Genomic DNA, 27,500 nt, shown 5'->3' on the forward strand with positions numbered 1-27,500 from the left:
TGAACTACGTGACAAAATCCAAAAGCCTTAAACCTGGACAGGCATCAGGAATGAAATGCTTATTCAATCTAGTCAACCTGGCTGTGGAAAGTTCGCTGATATTTGGAACCAGGGGCTCATAGCCCCCAGACACTGCGCCTCTCCCGGTGCTAATGGGCGGTGGGGGGGGGGACGGACTATTTACAATAGAAAAATTGAAGTATTCCGTATGCATAGTCAGACAACTGTGTATTGGTGATAATGTTTCGGATGAAAACGTCTATCACAACATCAGGAATACTATTAATGAGTGCAGCGACAACTAAAAGTACATTTACTCTTTGACTGCCTGGCAACTGTGCTCACACGGTGTATCATCACTATCTTAGTGATTTACATTTCTATTGTAAAAAATACTGTCCGACATCCAGATCAGTGTTTTCCGACTCCTCCTGTCTCAGCCTCCAGTATTTATGCTGCAGTAGTTTGTCGGGGGGCTAGTCAGTGCGGGGGAGAGGAGAGTCTAGACACTGCAGGGGAGAGGAGAGTCTAGACACTGCAGGGGAGAGGAGAGGAGAGTCTAGACACTGCAGGGGAGAGGAGAGTCTAGACACTGCAGGGGAGAGGAGAGTCTAGACACTGCAGGGGAGAGGAGAGGAGAGTCTAGACACTGCAGGGGAGAGGAGAGTCTAGACACTGCAGGGGAGAGGAGAGGAGAGTCAATGCGGGACAGGGGAGAGGAGAGTCTAGACACTGCAGGGGAGAGGAGAGGAGAGTCAATGCGGGACAGGGGAGAGGAGAGTCTAGTCAATGCGGGACAGGGGAGAGGAGAGTCTAGACACTGCAGGGGAGAGGAGAGGAGAGTCTAGACACTGCAGGGGAGAGGGAGAGGAGAGTCTAGACACTGCAGGGGAGAGGAGAGTCTAGACACTGCAGGGGAGAGGAGAGTCTAGACACTGCAGGGGAGAGGAGAGTCTAGACACTGCAGGGGAGAGGAGAGTCTAGTCAATGCGGGACAGGGGAGAGGAGAGTCTAGACACTGCAGGGGAGAGGAGAGTCTAGACACTGCAGGGGAGAGGAGAGGAGAGTCTAGACACTGCAGGGGAGAGGAGAGTCTAGACACTGCAGGGGAGAGGAGAGTCTAGACACTGCAGGGGAGAGGAGAGTCTAGACACTGCAGGGGAGAGGAGAGTCTAGACACTGCAGGGGAGAGGAGAGTCTAGACACTGCAGGGGAGAGGAGAGTCTAGACACTGCAGGGGAGAGGAGAGTCTAGACACTGCAGGGGAGAGGAGAGTCTAGACACTGCAGGGGAGAGGAGAGTCTAGACACTGCAGGGGAGAGGAGAGTCTAGACACTGCAGGGGAGAGGAGAGTCTAGACACTGCAGGGGAGAGGAGAGTCTAGACACTGCAGGGGAGAGGAGAGTCTAGACACTGCAGGGGAGAGGAGAGTCTAGACACTGCAGGGGAGAGGAGAGTCTAGACACTGCAGGGGAGAGGAGAGTCTAGACACTGCAGGGGAGAGGAGAGTCTAGACACTGCAGGGGAGAGGAGAGTCTAGACACTGCAGGGGAGAGGAGAGTCTAGACACTGCAGGGGAGAGGAGAGTCTAGACACTGCAGGGGAGAGGAGAGTCTAGACACTGCAGGGGAGAGGAGAGTCTAGACACTGCAGGGGAGAGGAGAGTCTAGACACTGCAGGGGAGAGGAGAGTCTAGACACTGCAGGGGAGGGGAGAGGAGCGTCTAGACACTGCAGGGGAGAACAGCATCTAGTCACTGCAGGGGAGAGGAGCGTCTAGACACTGCAGGGGAGAGGAGCATCTAGTCACTGCAGGGAAGAGGAGCGTCTAGACACTGCAGGGGAGAGGAGCGTCTAGACACTGCAGGGGAGAGGAGCGTCTAGTCACTGCAGGGGAGAGGAGCGTCTAGTCACTGCAGTGGAGAGGATTGTGGCCCCATCCGACGATACCCCCAGGGTCTGACACCACATCTTTATTACAGTATCTAACGAGGGATATGATAGTTGTCTTCGATATAACAGGGTCTGACACCACATCTTTATTACAGTATCTAACGAGGGATATGATAGTTGTCTTTGATATAACAGGGTCTGACTCCTCATAACATCAACGTGTGATATACACTGAGTAAACACAACATTAGAAACACCCCCACCCTTCTTCCTTTTCCCCCTCAGAACAGTCTCAATTCATTGGGGCATGAAATCTGCAAGGTGTCGAAAGGGTTCCTCAGGGATGCTGACCCATGTTGACTCCAAGGCTTCCCACTGTTGTGTCAAGTTGACTGGATGTCCATTGGGTGGTGGACCATTCTTGGAACACACGGAAAACCGGTGAGTGTGAAAAACCCAGCGGCGTTGCAGTTCTTGACACAAACCGGTGCGCCTGCCACTACCATACCCTGTTCAAAGGCACTTAAAACCTGGGCATGTAAATTCTTATAACTTATAAATCTTTCTTTAACTTGTCTCCTCCGCTTCATCTACACTGATTAAAGTGGATTTAACACGTTACATCAATAAGGGATCATAGCTTTTAGAGTGTAACCGAAAGGTTGTTGGTTCAAACCCCCGAGCTGACAAGGTACAAATCTGTCATCCTGCCCCTGAACAAGGCAGTTAACCCACTGTTCCCCTGAACAAGGCAGTAAACCTACTGGTCCCCTGAAGAAGGCAGTTAACCCACTGGTCCCCTGAACAAGGCAGTTAACCTACTGGTCCCCTGAAGAAGGCAGTTAACCCACTGGTCCCCTGAACAAGGCAGTTAACTCACTGTTCCCTGGGCGCTGAAGACGTGGATTTCGATTAAGGCAGAATGACAATCGGAAACCGGACAGCACAGCGGAGAAGGTACGGTGGGATTCGAAATGGTCATTGATCTGTTTGTTAACATTGGGAAAATTAACCGCACCTCTCTGATTCAGAGGGTTTGGGTTATCCTGACTGGTTGCATCACTGCCTGGTATGGCAACTGCTCGGCCTCCGACTGCAAGGCACTACAGAGTGTACTGCAAACAGCCCAGTACATAACTGGGGTCAAGCTTCCTGCCATCCAGGACCTCTATACCAGGCGGTGTCAGAGGAAAGGTCTAAAAATTGTCATACTCCAGCCACCCCAGTCATAGACTGTTCTCTCTGCTACCGCACAGCAAGCGGTACTGGAGCGCCAAGTCTAGGTCCAAGAGGATTCTAAACAGCTTCTACCCCCAAGCCATAAGACTCTTGAACACCTAATGAAAATGCTACCCAGACTATTTGCCCCCTCTCTTTTACACCGCTTCTACAAAGTATAGCAATCTGTTCCAAATGGCACCATATTCCCTAAGTAGTGCACTACTTTTAACCGGGGCCCAAAGGGCTCTTTATAGGGAATAGGGTGCCACCATAGGGCTCTTCATAGGGAATAGGGTGCCACCGTAGGGCGCTTCATAGGGAATAGGGTGCCATCGTAGGGCTCTTCATAGGGAATAGGGTGCCATCGTAGGGCTCTTCATAGGGAATAGGGTGCCATCGTAGGGCTCTTCATAGGGAATAGGGTGCCATCGTAGGGCTCTTCATAGGGAATAGGGTGCCATCGTAGGGCTCTTCATAGGGAATAGGGTGCCATTGTAGGGCTCTTCATAGGGAATAGGGTGTCACCGTAGGGCTCTTTATAGGGCATAGGGTGTCACCGTAGGGCTCTTCATAGGGAATAGGGTGTCACCATAGGGCGCTTCATATGGAATAGGGTGTCACCGTAGGGCTCTTCATAGGGAATAGGGTGCCATCGTAGGGCTCTTCATAGGGAATAGGGTGCCACAGTAGGGCTCTTCATAGGGAATAGGGTGTCACCGTAGGGCTCTTCATAGGGAATAGGGTGCCATCGTAGGGCTCTTCATAGGGAATAGGGTGTCACCGTAGGGCCCTTCATAGGGAATAGGGTGCCACAGTAGGGCTCTTCATAGGGAATAGGGTGTCACCGTAGGGCTCTTTATAGGGCATAGGGTGTCACCTTAGGGCTCTTCATAGGGAATAGGGTGCCATCGTAGGGCTGTTTATAGGAAATAGGGTGTCACCGTAGGGCTCTTCATAGGGAATAGGGTGCCATCGTAGGGCTCTTCATAGGTAATAGGGTGCCATGGTAGGGCTCTTTATAGGAAATAGGGTGTCACCTTAGGGCTCTTCATAGGGAATAGGGTGCCATCGTAGGGCTCTTCATAGGGAATAGGGTGCCATCGTAGGGCTCTTCATAGGGAATAGGGTGTCACCGTAGGGCTCTTCATAGGGAATAGGGTGCCATCGTAGGGCTCTTCATAGGGAATAGGGTGTCACCGTAGGGCTCTTCATAGGGAATAGGGTGCCATCGTAGGGCTCTTCATAGGGAATAGGGTGCCATCGTAGGGCTCTTCATAGAGAATAGGGTGTCACCGTAGGGCTCTTCATAGGGAATATTGTGTCACTGTAGGGCTCTTCACAGGGAATAGGGTGTCACCGTAGGACTCTTCACAGGGAATAGGGTGTCACCGTAGGGCTCTTCATAGGGAATAGGGTGCCACAGTAGGGCTCTTCATAGGGAATAGGGTGCCACAGTAGGGCTCTTCATAGGGAATAGGGTGTCACCGTAGGGCTCTTTATAGGGCATAGGGTGTCACCATAGGGCTCTTCATAGGGAATAGGGTGCCACAGTAGGGCGCTTCATATGGAATAGGGTGTCACCGTAGGGCTCTTCACAGGGAATAGGGTGCCATCGTATGGCTCTTCATAGGGAATAGGGTGCCACAGTAGGGCTCTTCATAGGGAATAGGGTGTCACCGTAGGGCTCTTTATAGGGCATAGGGTGTCACCGTAGGGCTCTTCATAGGGAATAGGGTGTCACCGTAGGGCTCTTTATAGGGCATAGGGTGCCATCGTAGGGCTCTTCATAGGGAATAGGGTGTCACCGTAGGGCTCTTTATAGGGCATAGGGTGCCATCGTAGGGCTCTTCATAGGGAATAGGGTGCCACCTGAGACACATATAAAATACCAAGATGTACTCACTCATCACTCACTCATAGTTCTGACTCACCTCGTCGTGTGTGTGTGTGTGTGTGTCCCATTATTGTGTGTTCTGGTCTCTGTTTATATCGCTGAATATTTTTTTTCCTACAAAGCCAAATGTCACAAATGTGCTTAATGTTGAAATGTCCATGGCTATAACTAATAACAGTGGTAAGAATAATAACCAATATGTGTGTTTTAGAGGTTCCTGTAGACTACATTTAAAAATAGTTTTATGTATGAATCATGGACATAATAATTTTAATATATATATATCACATACAGTACATTTATACTTTATTTTAATGAAGCTCATTGGCTTTACAGAAAACAATACTGTAGGCTACTTGGTTCGAATGAATGTTTGGTAATAGGTATCATTATGAGATGAATGGACATTTTATAGAAACATACCAGGCTGAATAAATCCAAAGGGGTTAATAGGAAATGAAAGCTCTACGTATCTTTAGTTTCTTCTGTCTGTTGGCTGCTGTAGCAGAAAGGACAGAGAAGACTGGAGGGCAGGAGAGGAGAGAGTGTGGGTGTTCGTGTGTGTGTGTTCGTGTGTGTGTGTGTTCGTGTTTGTGTGTGTGTTCGTGTGTGTGTGTGTGTTCGTGTGTGTGTGTTCGTGTGTGTGTTCGTGTGTGTGTGTTCGTGTGTGTGTGTTTGTGTGTGTGTGTGTTCGTATGTGTTTGTGTGTGTGTGTGTGTGTTCGTGTGTGTGTGTTTGTGTGTGTGTGTGTTCGTGTGTGTGTGTGTTCGTGTGTTTGTGTGTGTGTGTGTGTGTGTTCGTATGTGTTTGTGTGTGTGTTCGTGTGTGTTCGTGTGTGTGTGTGTGTGTGTGTCCGTGTGTGCAGGGTTGGGGAGTAACACATTGCATTACTCCGATTATAAAACCAACTGTAACTGTTAATACCATGTTACCAGCTAAAATATTGTAATCAGATTACAGATACTTTTGAAAAACTAGATGAATACTACTAGGATTACTATTTTTTTTTAAATCAGAAAGGATTGTTAGCGAGATAATTATTATTATTTTTTTTTTTACATCTTTCAGTTTTCTTAAAGAAATTTGAATCAACATTGGAAAAAAAGACTATTTAAAAAAAAAATTAATTCAGCCTGAGCGAGTCTGACCACAAATCAGAGACACCTATGACGACACACTAAATGTGTTGGATGGATCGCGGTAAAAGAGTAGGAATTGGCTTTTGTAGGCTACAGTCCAAGCTATCTTTCATTGGTGCTGATTGTGCAAAGATTATCCAACTTGAATAAACGCAGTAAGAACGACAGCAGTGGTTTAGTTTTTCACTTATCATTGATATCTACATAGCGCATTGATGTGAATCACACTGTTGCTCTCTCATTTAGCTATTTGGCCAGCTCTCGGAAGAGTCTTGGTGGTTCCAAACTTCTTCCATTTAAGAAGGATGGAGGCCACTGTGTTCTTGGGGACTTTCAATGATGCACAAATGTTTTGGTGCCCTTTCTCAGATCTGTGCCTCGACACAATACTGTCTTTGAGCTCTACGGACAATTCCTTCGAAGTCATTGTTTTTGCTCTGACATGTACTGTCAACTGTGGGACCTTATATAGACAGGTGTGTGCCTTTCCAAATCATGTCCAATCAATGTCCAATCGAGTCTCATTGGAAAGGGTCTGAATACTTATGTAAATAAGGTATTTTCAGTCTTTTATTTTTAATACATTGGCTAAAATAAAAAATAAAAAGTGTTTTAACTTTGTCATTATGGGGTATTGTGTGAAGATTGATGAGAGAAAAAAATATTTAATCCTTTTTATAATAAGGCTGTAACAGTCTCTAAGGTGCAGGGTAGAGTACTGTGGTAACAAAATGTGGAAAAGGGGTAGAGTACTGGGTGGTAGTCAAGGGTCTCTAAGGTGCAGGGTAGAGTACTGGTGCAGGGTAATACTGGGTTCTCTAAGGTGCAGGGTAGAGTACTGGGTGGTAAGCGGCTAAGGAACTGTACTCTAAGGTGCAGGGTAGAGTACTGGGTGGTAGGGTGCAGGGTAGAGTACTGGGTGGTAGCAGTCTCTAGTCTCTAAGGTGCAGGGTAGGTGCAGGGTAGAGTACTGGGTGGTAAGCGGCTAGTACTGGGTGGTAAGAGCTGGGTGGTAGTAACAGTCTCTAAGGTGCAGGGTAGAGTACTGGGTGGTAAGCGGCTAGTAGCAGTCTCTAAGGGTAGAGTACTGGGTGGTAGCGGCTAGTAGCAGTCTCTAAGGTGCAGGGTAGAGTACTGGGTGGTAAGCGGCAGTCTCTAAGGTGCAGGGTAGAGTACTGGGTGGTAAGCTAGTAGCAGTCTCTAAGGTGCAGGGTAGAGTACTGGGGTAGGTAGTAGCAGTCTCTAAGGTGCAGGGTAGAGTACTGGGTGGTAGTAACAGTCTCTAAGGGGTAGAGTACTGGGTGGTAGTAGTAACAGTCTCTAAGGTGCAGGGTAGAGTACTGGGTGGTAAGCGGCTAGCAGTCTCTAAGGGGGTAGAGTACTGGGTGGTAGTCTCTAAGGTGCAGGGTAGAGTACTGGGTGGTAAGCGGCTAGTAACAGTCTCTAAGGTGCAGGGTAGAGTACTGGGTGGTAAGCGGCAGTCTCTAGTAACAGGGTAGAGTACTCTCTCTAAGGTGCAGGGTACTGGGTGGTAAGTACTCTCTAAGGGGTAGAGTACTGGGTGGTAAGCGGCTAGTAACAGTCTCTAAGGTGCAGGGTAGAGTACTGGGTGGTAAGCGGCTAGTAACAGTCTCTAAGGTGAGTACTGGGTGGTAGGGTAGAGTCTCTACTGGGTGGTAAGCGGCTAGTAGCAGTAAAGTCTCTAAGGTGCAGGGTAGAGTACTGGGTGGTAGGGTCTCTAAGGTGCAGGGTAGAGTACTGGGTGGTAAGCGGCTAGTAACAGAAACCAAATTCAGGGCAGGGTACTGGGTGAGGCCAGCTAGTGGTGACTAACAGTCTGATGGCCTGTAGATAGAAGCTGTTTTTCAGTCTTGTCCCAGCTTTGATGTACCTGTACTGTCGCCGCCTTCTGGATGATAGCGGGGTGAACAGGCCGTGTCTCGGGTGGCTGAGGTCCTTGATGACCTTCTAGATGGTAGCAGGGTGAACAGCCCGTGTCTCGGGTGGCTGAGGTCCTTGATGGCCTTCTAGATGGTAGCAGGGTGAACAGCCTGTCTCTCGGGTGGCTGAGGTCCTTGATGGCCTTCTAGATGGTAGCAGAGTGAGGTCTCTTGAGGTCCTTGATGGCCTTCTAGATGGTAGCAGGGTGAACAGCCCGTGGGTCAGGGGCTGAGGTCCTTGAAGACCTTCTAGATGATAGCGGGGTGAACAGGCCGTGAGGTCCAGAGTGAACAGCCTGTCTCTCGGGTGGCTGAGGTCCTTGATGGCCTTCTAGATGGTAGCAGGGTGAACAGCCCGTGTCTCGGGTGGCTGAGGTCCTTGATGGCCTTCTAGATGGTAGCAGGGTGAACAGCCCGTGACTCGGGTGGCTGAGGTCCTTGATGGCCTTCTAGATGGTAGCAGGGAACAGGCCGAACAGATGGCCTTCTAGATGGTAGCAGAGTCAGCCTGGGGTGGCTGAGGTCCTTGATGGCCTTCTAGATGGTAGCAGGGTGAACAGCCCGTGACTCGGGTGGCTGAGGTCCTTGATGACCTTCTTGGCCTTCCTGTGACACCAGGTGCTGTTGATGTCCTGGAGAGCAGGCAGTGTGCCACGGTGATGCGATTGGCTGACCGCACCACCCTCCTCCGTACCAGGCAGTGATACAGCCCGACAGGATGCTCTCAATGGTGCATCTGTAGAAATTCATGAGTGTATTACGGACCAAGCCAAATTTCTTCAGCCTCCTGAGGTTGAAGAAGTGCTGTTGCACCTTCTTGCACCACACTGTCCGTGTGGATGGACCACTTCAGGTTGTCAGTGACGTGCACGCCGAGGAACTTGAAGCTCTTCGCCCTCTCCACTGCGGCCCCGTTGATGTGGATATGGGCGTGCTCACTTTGCTGTCTCCTGAAGTCAATGATCAGCTCCTTCGCTTTGTTGATGTTGACTGAGCGGTTATTTTCCTGGCATCACTCCGCCAAGGCCCTCACCTCCTCCATGTCGTCTCATCGTTGTTGTTAATCAGGCCTACCACTGTTGTGTCGTCAGCAAATTTGATGATTGAGTTGGGGACGTGTGTGGCCACACGGTCATGGGTGAACAGGGAGTACAGGAGGGGGCTGATCACGTACCCTTGTGGGGCCCCTGCGTTGGGGATCAACGTAGCGAAGGTGTTATTTCCTACCTTCACCACCTGGGGGCGGGCCGTCAGGAAGTCCAGGACCCAGTTGCACAAGTAGGGTTTCAGACCTAGGGCCCCGAACTTAGTGATGAGCTTAGTTGGTTGGTTATATTAGATAGCTGGCTAGATGGGCTAGCAGAAAAATTGGCTATATTGTAATAATTTGCTTTTTGATTTTAAGGTTAAGGTTAGGCATTAGGGTTAGCAGTATGGTTAATGTTAGGGTTAGGCATTAGGCATTAGGGTTAGCAGTGTGGTTAGGGTTAAGGTTAGGCATTAGGGTTAGCAGTGTGGTTAAGGTTAGGCATTAGGGTTAGCAGTGTGGTTAAGGTTAGGCATTAGGGTTAGCAGTGTGGTTAAGGTTAGGAATTAGGGTTAGCAGTGTGGTTAGGGTTAAGGTTAGGCATTAGGGTTAGCAGTATGGTTAGGGTTAAGGTTAGGTTTAAAATCTGATTGTTCGACTTTGTGACTGTACTAGGTAGTGACCATTCCGCAGAGCTGCCTCCAGGACAACATTCATGACAATAAATGCCAACCTGCTATTCCTAAGGGGAAAGTCATTGGATAACATCACTGACTCGGGGGTATTCCAAAATGTATGTTACTGATCACAATTTTGGACAGGTTACTAACTTCAATGGATCACATTTAGGATGTGACCTACCCAACCCTGTGTGTGTGTGTGTGTGTGTGTGTGTGTGTGTGTGTGTGTGTGTGTGTGTGTGTGTGTGTGTGTGTGTGTGTGTGTGTGTGTATATGTATATAATTGTGTGTGTGCTTGTATGTGTGTGTGTGTATATGTATATAATTGTGTGTGTGCTTGTATGTGTGTGTATATATATATATATATGTGTGTGTGTGTGTGTGTGTGTGTGTGTGTGTGTGTGTGTGTGTGTGTGTGTGTGTGTGTGTGTGTGCTTATATATATATGTATATAAGTGTGTGTGTGTATATAAGTGTGTGTGTGCTTGTATGTGTGTGTGTATATATCCATGTATGTGTGTGTGTGTGTGTGTGTGTATATGTGTGTGTTCCCTGAAGGAGAGGGACAGGTCGGCTGTGGAACAGACAGACACAACTGGCTGGGTTTGGTGTTGTCTCTTTAATGAAACCACAGAGACAGAGAGAAGGAGCAGAGTACACAAGACAATCAGACCAGACACCACGAGACACAGACTAAACCGAGTCCTGGGCTAAAAAGCTTCATCTGGTTCTGAGAAACCCAGAGCTTGACACATATCCAGATTGCAGACCACTTCTTAAATGAGAAGTTTGCTTTTTAATTTTTATTTATTTTACAGCCATATACATGTTTTTTCTTCAGAAATGTGATTTATCGTCATTCTCATTGAAAGTGGTAGATCACTTCTATCTGTGCTCTTCTTTCTGTTCTTATGTTTTGCGATTTCTGCATAGCTTTAAAGGAGAATTTTATTTTTGAAAATCTCTATTTTATGATGTCAATGGCATGTTATAGAAGGGTCCAGACACTTCTGTTACAATTTCACCCCCCCCCCCCAAAAAAAACATGAACAAACGCAACAACAACAAAACAACACTCAAATATGAACTTTTAGAAACAGAAAAGCCCACAGCATGGTGACGCAAAGTCATTATCCTCAATGTTATGTTCCCTTTTGTTACGACTTCGGGGTCCTGTCTACAGGTAACTGACAAAATAAAGGAAACACTTGAGTAAATAAGGGATACAAAGTATATTGAAAAGCAGGCGCTTCCACACAGGAAGTTCCAGACGCTAGAATCTATGTCAAGGTGCATTGAATCTGTTCTGGTGGTTGGTGGTGGCCCAACATCCTATTAAGATACTTTATGTTGGTGTTTGCTTTATTTTGGTAGTTACCTGTAGAAGCAAGCTACACAGAGAATGGAACAGCTGGATAGGAGAAACGGATCGAGTCGCACAGGAATAAAACATTGAGGATAAAGTTCGGGAATGACACAATTTTACGTGTACAACATCTAAAGACATCGATATGCTGAGAGCGTGTCTGTTTCTAAAATAACGTATTTTGGTGTTTTACAATACATTTTTCATATTTTTTCCTTCCTCAATAAGTGTCTGGACCTTTCTACAACATACCATTTACATAACAAAGTTAGATTTGGTTGTAAAAAAAAAACCTAACTTCTCCTTTAAGGCCGGTTTCCCAGACAGCCTAACGCTTGTCGTCGCATGAAGGAGTGGACCAAAGCGCAGCGTGGTACGTGTTCATGATCATTTATTTAAACTGAACACAGACAAAAATAACAAAATGGAACAAAACGAAACAGTTCTGTCTGGTGCAGACACACAAAACAGAAAACAACTTCCCACAAACACAGGTGAGAAAAAGGGCTGCCTAAGTATGGTTCCCAATCAGAGACAACGATAGACAGCTGTCCCTGATTGAGAACCATACCCGGCCAAAACAAAGAAATACAAAAACATAGAAAAAGGAACATAGAATGCCCACCCCAACTCACGTCCTGACCAAACCAAAATAGAGACATAAAAAGGATCTCCAAGGTCAGAACTTGTCACAGTGTTAATTTGCTCAAGTGTGAATACTTTGCTACTATGGCCTATTTATTGCCTTACCTCCTTACTCCATTTGCACACATTATATATAGCTTTTTCAAAGCAAAATAGAGATGTAAAAAAGCTCTAAGGTCAGGCTGTGACACTAGCTTAGAAATAAAAAGCATGGAGAATCTCAAATGAAGGTGAAATAAAAAGCATGGAGAATCTCAAATGAAAGAAATAAAAAGCATGGAGAATCTCAAATGAAAGAAATAAAAAGCATGGAGAATCTCAAATGAAGGTGAAATAAAAAGCATGGAGAATCTCAAATGAAGGTGAAATAAAAAGCATGGAGAATCTCAAATGAAGGTGAAATAAAAAGCATGGAGAATCTCAAATGAAAGAAATAAAAAGCATGCAGAATCTCAAATGAAAGTGCTTTTTAGTACAGGAGAAGGTTTCATCTGTTTCTGGAAAACCACCTCTGCAGGTTAGCTAGCTGTTACATGTGATATTTTAGCCATTTACTAAACATTACTAGCCATTTACTTATCCAGAGTGATTTACAGTTATTGCATTGATCTTAAGGTACAACAACCACATATCTCATCTCATTTATAGTAGGTGAAACTTTCCTGTTAGTGAACCAAGATATTCTTATATAAAACACAAGTGGTCAAATTCTGTATGTGTCACGTTCACGTCAGGTTCGTGCTATAACAGAATGGGTTAAAAATAACTTGGTTTGACAAGGAATAACAGAGAATCTTAACTCGTGGTCCTCAATCTCCATTTTCCTTTCAAAGTGTGGCGCCATTAGCTTAATTATCTCCAATTTGTCAACAAGTTGAAATGGCCTAATTAGTCTACAGGGGAAACTGTGTGTGTGTGTATGTGTGTGTCCAAGTGTGTATGCCTGTGTGTGTGTGTGTGTGCGTGTGTGCGTGTTTAGCAGAGAGCCAAACACGTGAATACACTCTGGCTCTGACTCAGTCAGCTGACAGTAGGAAGATGGAGCGTGTGTGTTGTGTCCATATGACGTCACAGTGTTCTATCGCGGTACAGAAAGTTGTCAGTCCTAATGAGTAACACATATATTTATTTTGAATAGAAAAAGCGCTAAATGAGCTATCGAAGATGAGTTACAAAAATACCTGAATTACCATTTGGGGGGGGGGATGCTTTTATCTATATAACAGATAAAAAGCAGACAGCCAAGAAACTCTTGGATGTCTGGAAATCCTCAGAGATATTTAGATATTTGGGCTGCTTCTCTTTGGGGTGTGAGTTGTCTGCCGAGGAACGAAAAAGCCTATTTATAGCAGTGTGGTTCAGCGTAGCTCAGTGTGTTTACATAAGTGACTGTTCCTGAATACTGAGAAGACTCTCTGGGTAACTCTCTGTGGAGTGAGAGAGATTGTCTATACTTTAACATCATTCTCAGCTCTGGCATCTTCCCCAATATTTGGAACCAAGGACTGATCATCCCAATCCACAAAAGTGGAGACAAATTTGACCCCAATAACTACCGTGGGATATGCGTCAACAGCAAGCTTGGGAAAATCCTCTACATTATCATTAACAACAGACTCGTACATTTCCTCAGAGAAAACAATGTACTGAGCAAATGTCAAATTGGCTTTTAATCAAGTTACCTTACGTCAGAGCACGTATTCACCCTGCACACCCTAATTGACAAATAAACAAACCGAATCAAAGGCAAAGGCTTCTCATGCTTTGTTGAGTTCAAAAAAGCTTTTGACTCAATTTGACACGAGGGTCTGCTATTCAAATTGATGGAACGTGGTGTAACAGGAAAAACATACAACATTATAAAATCCATGTACACAAAAAACAACAAGTGCGTGGTTAAAATTGGCACAGTGTCGGGAGTGGGGGGGTAAGACAGGGATGCAGCTTAAGCCCCACGTTCTTCAACATATATATTTACTAATTAGCGAGGGCACTAGAACAGTCTGCAGCACCCAGCCTCACCCTACTAGAATCTGAAGTCTTCTCATGCTTTGTTGATTTCAAATAAGCCTTCGACTCAATTTGGCATGAGAGTCTGCTATACAAATTGATGGAAAGTGGTGTTGGGGGTAAAACATACGACATTATAAAATCCATGAACACAAACAACAAGTGTGTGGTTAAAATTGGCAAAAAACACACATTTCTTTCCACAGGGCCGTGGGGTGAGACAGGGATGCAGGTTAAGCCCCACCCTCTTCAACATATATATCAAACAATTGGCGAGGGCACTAGAACAGTCTGCAGCACCCGGCCTCACCCTACTAGAATCTGAAGTCAAATGTCTACTATTTGCTGATGATCTGATGCTTCTGTCACCAAACACGGAGGGCCTACAGCAGCACCTAGATCTTCTGCACAGATTCTGTCAGACCTGGGCCCTGACAGTAAATCTTAGTAAGACAATAATAATGATGTTCCAAAACAGGTCCAGTTGCCAGGACCACAAATACAAATTCCATCTAGACACTGTCGCCCTAGAGCACACAAAAAACTATACATATCTTGGCCTAAACAACAGTACCACAGGTAACTTCCACAAAGCTGTGAACGATCTAAGAGACAGGCAAGAATGGCCTTCTGTGCCATTAAAAGGAACATAAAATTCGACATACCAATTAGGATCTGGCTAAAAATACTTGAATCAATTATAGAACCCATTGCCCTTTATGGTTGTGAGGTCTGGGGTCCGCTTACCAACCAAGACTTCACAAAATGGGACAAACATCAAATTGAGACTCTGCACGCCGAATTCTGCAAAATATCCTCTGTGTACAACGTAGGACACCAAATAATGGATGTAGAGCTGAATTAGGCCAATTTCCGATTAATTATCAAAATCCAGAAAAGATCCGTTTCTACAACCACCTAAAAGGAAGCGATTCCCAAACCTTCCATAACAAAGCCATTACCTACAGAGAGGTTAACCAGGAGAAGAGTCCCCTAAGCAAGCTGTTCCTGGGGCTCTGTTCACAAAACAGAAACAGACCCCACAGAGCCCAAGAACAGCAACACAATTAGATCCAACCAAATCATGAGAAAACAAGAACATAATTAATTGACACATTTGAAAGAATCAACAAAAAAACTGCTCAAACTAGAATGCTATTTGGCCCTAAACAGAGAGTACACAGCGGCAGAATACCTGACCACTGTGACAGACCCAAACTCAAGGAAAGCTTTGACTATGTACAGACTCAGTGAGCATGGCCTCGCTAACTTATTTAGGCTTGCCATAACAAAGGAGTTGAATACTTATTGACTTAACATAATTCCACTTTGACATTATGGGTCATTGTGTGACAAAGAAAACAACGTAATTCAATGTGTAAAAAGTCACGGGGTCGAACATACTTTCTGAAGGCTCTGTAAATGTCAAGGGGGAGAGGAAGGCAACAATAGAAGAGAGAAGAAAGAGAGAAAAACGAATGTAGGATGATAACAGAATACTAATCGAGGATTTCATGTGAGTCACTTAGCAGATTCCCGTACGCTGACGCCTCTGATGCAGACTCTCTTATGGAGACTCTCTTATGGAGACTCTCTTATGCAGACTATCTTATGGAGACTGATGCAGACTCTCTTATGGAGACTCTCTTATGCAGACTATCTTATGGAGACTGATGCAGACTCTCTTATGGAGACTCTCTTATGCAGACTCTCTTATGGAGACTCTCTTATGCAGACTCTCTTATGGAGACTCTCTTATGGAGACTCTCTTATGCAGACTATCTTATGGAGACTGATGCAGACTCTCTTATGGAGACTCTCTTATGCAGACTATCTTATGGAGACTGATGCAGACTCTCTTATGGAGACTCTCTTATGCAGACTCTCTTATGGAGACTCTCTTATGCAGACTCTCTTATGCAGACTCTCTTATGGAGACTCTTATGGAGACTCTCTGATGCAGACTCTCTGATGGAGACTCTCTTATGCAGACTCTCTGATGGAGACTCTCTTATGGAGACTCTCTGATGCAGACTCTCTGATGGAGACTCTCTTATGGAGACTCTCTGATGGAGACTCTCTTATGGAGACTCTCTTATGGAGACTCTCTTATGGAGACTCTCTTATGGAGACTCTGTGCAGACTCTCTTATGGAGACTGATGCAGACTCTCTTATGCTGACTCTCTTATGGAGACTCTTATGGAGACTCTCTTATGCAGACTCTTATGGAGACTCTCTTATGGAGATTCTCTTATGGAGACTTTATGGTGACTCTCTTATGGAGACTCTCTTATGGAGACTCTCTTATGGAGACTCTCTTATGGAGACTTATGGAGACGCCTCTGATGCAGACTCTCTGATGCAGACTCTCTGATGGAGACACTGATGCAGACTCTCTGATGCAGACTCTCTGATGCAGACTCTCTGATGGAGACTCTCTGATGGAGACTGATGCAGACTCTCTGATGGAGACTCTAATGGAGACTCTGATGCAGACTCTCTGATGCAGACTCTCTGATGCAGACTCTCTGATGGAGACACTGATTGCAGACTCTCTGATGCAGACTCTGATGCAGACTCTCTGATGCAGACTCTCTTATGGAGACTGATGCAGACTCTCTTATGGAGACTGATGCAGACTCTGATGCAGACTCTCTGATGCAGACTCTCTTATGGAGACTCTCTAATGCAGACTCTCTTATGGAGACTGATGCAGACTCTGATGCAGACTCTCTGATGCAGACTCTCTTATGGAGACTCTCTGATGCAGACTCCCTGATGCAGACTCTCTTATGGAGACTCTCTTATGCAGACTCTGATGCAGACTCTCTTATGCAGAGTGACTTACAGGAGCAATTAGGGTTAAGTGCCTTGCTCAAGGGCAAATTGACCAAATGTTTTTCTCTCACCTTGTTGGCTCTGGGATTCAAACCAACAACCTTTAATTTACTGGCCCAATGCTCTAACTGCTAGGCTACCTGGTTTAAAGTAGTGCACTATATAGGGAATAGGGTTCCATTTTGGGATGCACACTCTCTGTGTCGTAGGTATACATTGGGCACAGGTGTGTTTAAAACCCTGTCCTTTGATTGGCTGGTCCCGAGCCAGCTAAACATCGGCATAGGACTTGTAACACCAGGGTGGTGGGTTTGATTCCTGGGAGACATAAATAAAAATATAAATCGCTTTGGATAAAAAAGTGTCTACTGAATGGAATACATTATAAACAGCCAATGGAAGTGGAGGCGAACAGTGAGATTCTGCGGGTGACAATGTCAGGGTGAATCCAAAATGGTCACCTATAAAGTGCACTACTTTTGCCCTGGAAAAGAAAGCCATTTCAGACGCAAACTTTGTCTCGCTGCTAATATTCCAAATACAAGAGCAGCACTCTATTCTCTTGCCTACTGCTTTACCCTCTTGACTACTGCTCTATCCTCTTGCCTACTGCTTTACCCTCTTGACTACTGCTTTACCCTCTTGACTACTGCTTTATCCTCTTGACCCTCTTCACATATGCTCTCTCTAATTCTCTTTCTTTCTCTCTCTCGGAGGACCTGAGCCCTAGGACCATGCCCCAGGACTACCTGACATACTCCTTTACCCTCTTGACTACTGCTCTATCCTCTTGACTAATCCTTTATCCTCTTGACTACTGCTTTACCCTCTTGACTACTGCTTTACCCTCTTGACTACTCCTTTATCCTCTTGACTACTCCTTTATCCTCTTGACTACTGCTCTATCCTCTTGACTACTCCTTTATCCTCTTGACTACTGCTCTATCCTCTTGACTACTCCTTTATCCTCTTGACCCTCTTCACATATGCTCTCTCTAATTCTCTTTCTTTCTCTCTCTCGGAGGACCTGAGCCCTAGGACCATGCCCCAGGACTACCTGATATGATGACTCCTTGCTCTCCCCAGTCCATCTGGCCATGCTGCTGCTGCAGTTTCAACTGTTCTGCCTTATTATTATTAGACCATGCTGGTCATTTATGAACATTTGAACATCTTGGCCATGTTCTGTTATAATCTCTACCTGGCACAGCCAGAAGAGGACTGGCCACCCCACATAGCCTGGTTCCTCTCTAGGTTTGGCCTTTCTAGGGAGTTTTTCCTAACCACCGTGCTTCTACACCTGCATTGCTTGCTGTTTGGGGTTTTAGGCAGGGTTTCTGTACAGCACTTTGAGATATCAGCTGATGTACGAAGGGCTATATAAATAAATTTGATTTGATTTGATCTTGACTACTCTATTATCCTCTTGACTACTCCTTTATCCTCTTGACTACTGCTTTACCCTCTTGACTACTGCTTTATCCTCTTGACTACTGCTTAATTATTATCATTTAATTATCTCTCTGGTTGAGGTCAACAGGTAGGTCTATCGTCATCCTTATAGGATCATTTATTTATCTCTCTGGTTGAGGTCAACAGGTAGGTCTATCGTCATCTTATAGGATCATTTATTTATCTCTCTGGTTGAGGTCAACAGGTAGGTCTATCGTCATCCTTATAGGATCATTTAATTATCTCTCTGGTTGAGCTCAACAGGTAGGTCTATCGTCATCTTATAGGATCATTTATTTATCTCTCTGGTTGAGGTCAACAGGTCGGTCTATCGTCATCCTTATAGGATCATTTATTTATCTCTCTGGTTGAGGTCAACAGGTCGGTCTATCGTCATCCTAACACATCTTCTATTACAGGTGAAACAACAGTAGACAACCGCTCACTGCTAACTAGTCATCGACTCTCACCCAAACCCTTCACATCATTCTGCTTCCTGTCCGTCCGTTTCTCACTCAACACACTGCAAATCAGTTGCAATGACACGTCGTTGTACTGACTATACCCACCAAAACCACATATCACTCTCACACACTACGAAGTTCCATTTCCTACCCACATTCTCTCTCTCTCTCTCTCTCTCTCTCTCTTTCGCTCTCACCGCATCTCACATATAAACCCCCAAACACACACACACACACACACACACACACACACACACACACACACACACACACACACACACACACACACACACACACACACACACACACACACACACACACACACACACACACACACACACACACACACACACACACACACACACACACAGCTCTCACGCACTATGACTGGTACCTCTTGTCTGGAGGAGGAAGTGCTTCCTGATTGGCTGTTGGAGGTTCCTGCATGGAGGTGATTGGATCAGGGATATTGGCAAAGTCATCTTGCTCTGCCAAACCAATAGCCAAAGAAAGAACCACCATCTTCCCTTCGCTGGCCAGCCGGAAAACAGACAAACAGAGAGAGAGAAAGAGGGGGAGAGAAACGCGGGGTAGAGGCAACGAAAATAAAGGAAGGAATCGAGGAGGAGGAATCAGGAGACATGGAGTGAGGGAATAGAGAAAGAGAAGAAATAAAGGTCATAGATAGGTCATACGAGGTCATAGATAGGTCGTATGATGTCATAGGTCATAGATGGTCATAGATAGGTCATACGAGGTCATAGATAGGTCATACGAGGTCATAGATAGGTCATATGGTGTCATGGATGGTCATAGGAGGTCATATGAGGTCATATATAGGTCATATGATGTCATAGGAGGTCATAGATATGTTATAGGAGGTCATAGATATGTCATAGGAGGTCATAGGAGGTTTATAAAAATATAAAAAGAGAGAGAGAACAGGAAGAAAACAGAGAGACAGCAGAAAACAGAGAGATTATATGAGAGAAAACAGAGAGACAGCAGAAAACAGAGATATTATATAAGAGAACCAAGAGAGACAGCAGAAAACAGAGAGATTAGATAAGAGAAAACAGAGAGACAGCAGAAAACAGAGAGATTATATAAGAGAACCAAGAGAGACAGCAGAAAACAGAGAGATTATATAAGAGAACCAAGAGAGACAGTAGAAAACAGAGAGATTATATAAGAGAACCCAGAGAGACAGCAGAAAACAGAGAGATTGTATAAGAGAACTAGTCAGAGGAGAAAAAGGTTCAGAAGACAAACCACCTTCAAACCTGCAGTGTCAAACTCACTTCCTGGAAGACTGAGTCCAGCACCTGCTGGATTTCTCTCCTTCCTTCTACTTGACTGATCAATCTAGGTCACTGACTAGTTTGGAACTCTCTTCACCAGGATGTCTAGGTCACTGACTAGTTAGGAACTCTCTTTACCAGGTTGTCTAGGTCACTGACTAGTTAGGAACTCTCTTTACCATGTTGTCTAGGTCACTGACTAGTTAGGAACTCTCTTTACCAGGTTGTCTAGGTCACTGACTAGTTAGGAACTCTCTTCACCAGGTTGTCTAGGTCACTGACTAGTTAGGAACTCTCTTTACCTGGTTGTCTAGGTCACTGACTAGTTAGGAACTCTCTTTACCTGGTTGTCTAGGTCACTGACTAGTTAGGAACTCTCTTTACCTGGTTGTCTAGGTCACTGACTAGTTAGGAACTCTCTTCACCAGGTTGTCTAGGTCACTGACTAGTTAGGAACTCTCTTTACCTGGTTGTCTAGGTCACTGACTAGTTAGGAACTCTCTTTACCTGGTTGTCTAGGTCACTGACTAGTTAGGAACTCTCCTAACAGGGTTGTCTAGTTCTTAATTCGACACAAATGAAAAGGTAATAACAAAAGCCATGCAGCAGACTCAGGGCCCTCCAGGAATTGTGTTTGACACCTATGCCACAGATCTTATTCACAGCTAAACATTTGATCCTAGACGACTATCGTGTAAACAAACGTTAGTCAATGAATAATCTAGCACACCCAGAAATAAAATATCGCACACTTTTCTACGACAAAAGATACTAAAAGAAACTAGTTAAGTCTCCAATTCCATTTATAGGCCTCGCATCCCAAAGTCTGTTGACAGACGCTACGATACCATTTATGTTACAATGCGTCTGTCAACAAGAGATTAGTTTGTGGTTGCCGTGTGAATAAGGTCTATTAGTCCCCCGTAGTGTCTGATCCAGGGAGGGATATTACAACAGGATTGTGTTGGAGAAAAGTCCCAGTTAGTTTAACATTATTATTATAGAGTAATAATTTAACACAGTTATACATCTGATATATTCTAATGTTAAATAGTACTAATTACCTAGGCATTGATGCTATAACTCACACTGCATGTAGCAACACATACAGTACACACTGGCATACACAGACACATGCACGCACGCACGCACAAACACACACCCTACAGAGAGACCCACACACCCTACAGAGACACACACACACCCTACAGAGACACACACACACCCTACAGAGACACACACACACCCTACAGAGACACACACACACACACACACACACACACACACACACACACACACACACACACACACACACACACACACACACACACACACACACACACACACACACACACACACACACACACACACACCCTACACTAATTTATTCAGTAATTTAATCTCTGCCTTCTGCAATCCCTCAAGACGTACCTTCTTCATCCAGCATCTCTCTCTCTCTCCTCACTCACCTTGTCCCTCTCCTTCTCTCTCTCTCCATCTCTCCCTCCTTCCTCCAGAGTTGAGGTTTCATTAAGCATCATTAACGAGGTCAAGACTGGCTGATTGTTTCTATTTAAGTGTCACAGTTTCCTGAGGTGCTTGGTGTGTGTCAACGTTTTCTGGGTCACTGCACTCTCTCTCTGTCTCTCTCTCCCCCTTTATCTCTCCCCCCCCTCTCTCTCTCTCTCTCTGTCTCTCTCTCCCCCTTTATCTCCCCCCCTCTCTCTCTCTTTCTGTCTCTCGCCCCCTCTGTTTCTCCCTCACTTCACTCTCTCTCCCTCACTTCACTCTCTCTCCCTCACTTCTCTCTCTCTCCTCTCTCTCTCTCTCTCTCTCTCTCTCTCTCTCTCTCTCCTCTCTCTCCCTCAGTTCTCTCTCTCTCTCTCTCCTCTCTCTCCTCTCTCCTTCCTTCCCTATCCCTTTCTTTCTTCCGCAACGACAATCCCTCTCTCTTCAAAACTCTCTTCAAAACCCTTTCCTTCATCCCTCTGTCCCTCCATTCCTCTCCTGGGTTTTAGGATTTGACCAGCTCTCTGCTCTTATAACTCCCCTCTTTCGTCTCTTCTTGCTGTCAGCCCTACCTCTTCTTGCTGTCAGCCCTACCTCTTCTTGTTGTCAGCCCTACCTCTTCTTGTTGTCAGCCCTACCTCTTCTTGTTGTCGCCCTACCTCTTGTTGTTGTCGCCCTACCTCTTGTTGTTGTCAGCCCTACCTCTTCTTGTTGTCTTGTTGTTGTCAGCCCTACCTCTTCTTGTTGTCAGCCCTACCTCTTGTTGTCTGTCAGCCCTACCTCTTGTTGTTGTCAGCCCAACCTCTTCTTGTTGTTGTCAGCCCTACCTCTTCTTGTTGTCAGCCCTACCTCTTCTTGTTGTCAGCCCTACCTCTTCTTGCTGTCAGCCCTACCTCTTGTTGTTGTCAGCCCTACCTCTTCTTGTTGTCAGCCCTACCTCTTCTTGTTGTCAGCCCTACCTCTTGTTGTTGTCAGCCCTACCTCTTCTTGTTGTCAGCCCTACCTCTTCTTGTTGTCAGCCCTACCTCTTCTTGTTGTCAGCCCTACCTCTTCTTGTTGTCAGCCCTACCTCTTCTTGTTGTCAGCCCTACCTCTTCTTGTTGTCAGCCCTACCTCTTCTTGTTGTCAGCCCTACCTCTTGTTGTTGTCAGCCCTACCTCTTCTTGTTGTCAGCCCTTGTTGTCACCTCTTCTTGTTGTCAGCCCTACCTCTTGTTGTTGTCAGCCCTACCTCTTCTTGTTGTCAGCCCTACCTCTTCTTGTTGTCAGCCCTACCTCTTCTTGTTGTCAGCCCCTACCTCTTCTTGTTGTCAGCCCTACCTCTTCTTGTTGTCAGCCCTACCTCTTCTTGTTGTCAGCCCTACCTCTTCTTGTTGTCAGCCCTACCTCTTCTTGCTGTCAGCCCTACCTCTTCTTGTTGTCAGCCCTACCTCTTCTTGTTGTCAGCCCTACCTCTTCTTGTTGTCAGCCCTACCTCTTGTTGTTGTCAGCCCTACCTCTTCTTGTTGTCAGCCCTACCTCTTGTTGTTGTCAGCCCTACCTCTTCTTGTTGTCAGCCCTACCTCTTCTTGTTGTCAGCCCTACCTCTTGTTGTTGTCAGCCCTACCTCTTGTTGTTGTCAGCCCTACCTCTTCTTGTTGTCAGCCCTACCTCTTCTTGTTGTCAGCCCTACCTCTTCTTGTTGTCAGCCCTACCTCTTCTTGTTGTCAGCCCTACCTCTTGTTGTTGTCAGCCCTACCTCTTCTTGTTGTTGTCAGCCCTCTTCTTGCTGTCAGCCCTACCTCTTCTTGTTGTCAGCCCTACCTCTTCTTGTTGTCAGCCCTACCTCTTGTTGTTGTCAGCCCTACCTCTTCTTGTTGTCAGCCCTACCTCTTCTTGTTGTCAGCCCTACCTCTTCTTGTTGTCAGCCCTACCTCTTCTTGTTGTCAGCCCTACCTCTTCTTGTTGTCAGCCCTACCTCTTCTTGTTGTCAGCCCTACCTCTTCTTGTTGTCAGCCCTACCTCTTCTTGTTGTCAGCCCTACCTCTTCTTGTTGTCAGCCCTACCTCTTCTTCTTGTTGTCAGCCCTACCTCTTCTTGTTGTCAGCCCTACCTCTTCTTGTTGTCAGCCCTACCTCTTGTTGTTGTCAGCCCTACCTCTTCTTGTTGTCAGCCCTACCTCTTCTTGTTGTCAGCCCTACCTCTTGTTGTTGTCAGCCCTACCTCTTCTTGTTGTCAGCCCTACCTCTTCTTGTTGTCAGCCCTACCTCTTGTTGTTGTCAGCCCTACCTCTTCTTGTTGTCAGCCCTACCTCTTCTTGTTGTCACCTCTTCTTGTTGTCAGCCCTACCTCTTCTTGTTGTCAGCCCTACCTCTTCTTGTTGTCGCCCTACCTCTTCTTGTTGTCAGCCCTACCTCTTCTTGTTGTCAGCCCTACCTCTTCTTGTTGTCAGCCCTACCTCTTGTTGTTGTCAGCCCTACCTCTTCTTGTTGTCAGCCCTACCTCTTCTTGTTGTTGTCAGCCCTACCTCTTCTTGTTGTCAGCCCTACCTCTTCTTGTTGTCAGCCCTACCTCTTCTTGATGTCAGCCCTACCCTCTTTCTTGTTGTCAGCCCTACCTCTTCTTGTTGTCAGCCCTACCTCTTGTTGTTGTCAGCCCTACCTCTTCTTGTTGTCACCTCCTCTTCTTGTTGTCAGCCCTACCTCTTGTTGTTGTCAGCCCTACCTCTTGTTGTTGTCAGCCCTACCTCTTCTTGTTGTCAGCCCTACCTCTTCTTGTTGTTGTCAGCCCTACCTCTTGTTGTTGTCAGCCCTACCTCTTGTTGTTGTCAGCCCTACCTCTTCTTGTTGTCAGCCCTACCTCTTGTTGTTGTCTGCCCTACCTCTTCTTGTTGTCAGCCCTACCTCTTCTTGTTGTCAGCCCTACCTCTTCTTGTTGTCAGCCCTACCTCTTCAGCCCTTGTTGTCAGCCCTACCTCTTGTTGTTGTCAGCCCTACCTCTTCTTGTTGTCAGCCCTACCTCTTCTTGTTGTCAGCCCTACCTCTTCTTGTTGTCAGCCCTACCTCTTCTTGTTGTCAGCCCTACCTCTTCTTGTTGTCAGCCCTACCTCTTGTTGTTGTCAGCCCTACCTCTTGTTGTTGTCAGCCCTACCTCTTGTTGTTGTCAGCCCTACCTCTTGTTGTTGTCAGCCCTACCTCTTCTTGCTGTCAGCCCTACCTCTTGTTGTTGTCAGCCCTACCTCTTGTTGTTGTCAGCCCTACCTCTTGTTGTTGTCAGCCCTACCTCTTCAGCCCTTGTTGTCAGCCCTACCTCTTCTTGTTGTCAGCCCTACCTCTTGTTGTTGTCAGCCCTACCTCTTGTTGTTGTCAGCCCTACCTCTTCTTGTTGTCAGCCCTACCTCTTCTTGTTGTCAGCCCTACCTCTTCTTGTTGTCAGCCCTACCTCTTGTTGTTGTCAGCCCTACCTCTTGTTGTTGTCAGCCCTACCTCTTCTTGTTGTCAGCCCTACCTCTTCTTGCTGTCAGCCCTACCTCTTGTTGTTGTCAGCCCTACCTCTTCTTGTTGTCAGCCCTACCTCTTGTTGTTGTCAGCCCTACCTCTTCTTGTTGTCAGCCCTACCTCTTCTTGCTGTCAGCCCTACCTCTTCTTGTTGTCAGCCCTACCTCTTGTTGTTGTCAGCCCTACCTCTTCTTGTTGTCAGCCCTACCTCTTCTTGTTGTTGTCATCTAACCTCTTCTTGTTGTCAGCCCTACCTCTTCTTGTTGTCAGCCCTACCTCTTGTTGTTGTCAGCCCTACCTCTTCTTGTTGTCAGCCCTACCTCTTCTTGTTGTCAGCCCTACCTCTTCTTGTTGTCAGCCCTACCTCTTCTTGTTGTCAACCTCTTCTTGTTGTCAGCCCTACCTCTTGTTGTTGTCAACCTGTTGTTGTCAGCCCTACCTCTTCTTGTTGTCAGCCCTACCTCTTCTTGTTGTCTCCTCTTCTTGTTGTCAGCCCTACCTCTTCTTGTTGTCAGCCCTACCTCTTCTTGTTGTCAGCCCTAACTCTTGTTGTTGTCTCCCTATCTTCTTGTTGTCAACCTCTTCTTGCCAGCCCTACCTCTTCTTGTTGTCAGCCCTACCTCTTGTTGTCCCATCTTGTTGTTGTCAGCCCTACCTGTTGTTGTCAGCCCTCCTCTCTTGTTGTCAACCTCTTCTTGTTGTCAGCCCTACCTCTTCTTGTTGTCAGCCCTAACCTGTCTTCTTGTTGTCAGCCCTACCTCTTCTTGTTGTCAACCTCTTCTCCTATCTAACCTCTTCTTGTTGTCTCCTACCTGTGTTGTCAACCTGTCTCCCTACCTAACCTGTCTCCTACCTACCTCTTGTTGTCTCCTCTTGTCTAACCTGTCTCCTATCTAACCTGTCTCCCCTACCTAAACCTGTCTCCCCTACCTCCTTGTTGTCCTACCTCTTGTTGTTGTCTTCTTCTTGCTGTCAACCTCTCTCCCCTATCTAACCTGTCTCCTACCTTCTTGTTGTCAACCTGTTCTTGTTGTCAGCCCTACCTCTTCTTGTTGTCAGCCCTACCTGTCTAACCTGTCTCCTACCTAACCTGTCTCCTACCTTCTTGTTGTCCTGTCTCCTACCTCCTAACCTGTCTCCTACCTATCTAACCTGTCTCCCCTGTCTCCTAACCTGTCTCCTATCTAACCTGTCTCCTACCTAACCTGTCTCCTACCTAACCTGTCTCCTGTCTAACCTGTCTCCTACCTAACCTGTCTCCTACCTAAACTGTCTCCTACCAACCCGTCTCCTACCTAACCTGTCTCCCATCTAACCTGTCTCCTACCTAACCTGTCTCCCATCTAACCTGTCTCCTGTCTAACCTGTCTCCTACCTAACCTGTCTCCTACCTAAACTGTCTCCTATCAACCTGTCTCCTACCTAACCTGTCTCCTATCTAACCTAACCTGTACCAACCTGTCCTACCTAACCTGTCTCCTGTCTAACCTGTCTCCTACCTGTCTCCTACCTAACCTGTCTCCTACCTAACCTGTCTCCTACCTAACCTGTCTCCTACCTAACCTGTCTCCTACCTAACCTGTCTCCCATCTAACCTGTCTCTCCTATCTAACCTGTCTCCTACCTAACCTGTCTCCTACCTAACCTGTCTCCCTCCTACCTAACCTGCCTCCTATCTAACCTGTCTCCTGTCTAACCTGTCTCCCATCTAACCTGTCTCCTATCTAACCTGTCTCCCACCAACCTGTCTCCTATCTAACCTGTCTCCTATCTAACCTGTCTCCTACTAACCTGTCTCCTGTTTAACCTGTCTCCCATCTAACCTGTCTCTATCTAACCTGTCTCCTACTAACCTGTCTCCCACCTAACCTGTCTCCTACCTAACCTGTCTCCTAACCTAACCTGTCTCCCATCTAACCTGTCTCCTACCTAACCTGTCTCCCCTAACCTAACCTGTCTCCTACTAACCTGTCTCCTAACCTGTCTCCTATCTAACCTGTCTCCTACCTAACCTGTCTCCTATCTAACCTGTCTCCTACCTAACCTGTCTCCTATCTAACCTGTCTCCTACCTAACCTGTCTCCTATCTAACCTGTCTCCTATCTAACCTGTCTCCTACCTAACCTGTCTCCTACCTAACCTGTCTCCCCTAACCTGTCTCCTATCTAACCTGTCTCCACCTAACCTGTCTCCTACCTAACCTGTCTCCTATCTAACCTGTCTCCCTACCTAACCTGTCTCCTATCTAACCTGTCTCCTACCTAACCTGTCTCCCATCTAACCTGTCTCCCACCTCCCCGTGTCTCCTACCTAACCTGTCTCCTCTAACCTGTCTCCTACTCCTACCTGTCCCTGTCTCCTATCTAACCTGTCTCCTACCTAACCTGTCTCCTACCTCCCTGTCTCCTACCTAACCTGTCTCCTACCCTAACCTGTCTCCTACCGAACCTGTCTCCCCTCCTAACCTGTCTCATACCTAACCTGTCTCCTATCTAACCTGTCTCCTACCTAACCTGTCTCCCATCTAACCTGTCTCCTATCTAACCTGTCTCCCGTCTAACCTGTCTCCCCTCCTAACCTGTCTCCTACCTAACCTGTCTCCCCCTCCTGTCTCCTACCTAACCTGTCTCCCCATCTAACCTGTCT

At 46.3% G+C, this 27,500-nt stretch overlaps 1 pseudogene; it reads right to left on the reverse strand.

The window, feature by feature from the left end:
- Nucleotides 1-27,500, reverse strand: part of LOC135556748 (synaptotagmin-7-like) — a 120,617-nt pseudogene that overhangs the window by 75,312 nt on the left and 17,805 nt on the right.

This window comes from Oncorhynchus masou, chromosome 15 (genome assembly GCF_036934945.1).
Source record: "Oncorhynchus masou masou isolate Uvic2021 chromosome 15, UVic_Omas_1.1, whole genome shotgun sequence".
Lineage (NCBI taxonomy): Eukaryota > Metazoa > Chordata > Actinopteri > Salmoniformes > Salmonidae > Oncorhynchus > Oncorhynchus masou.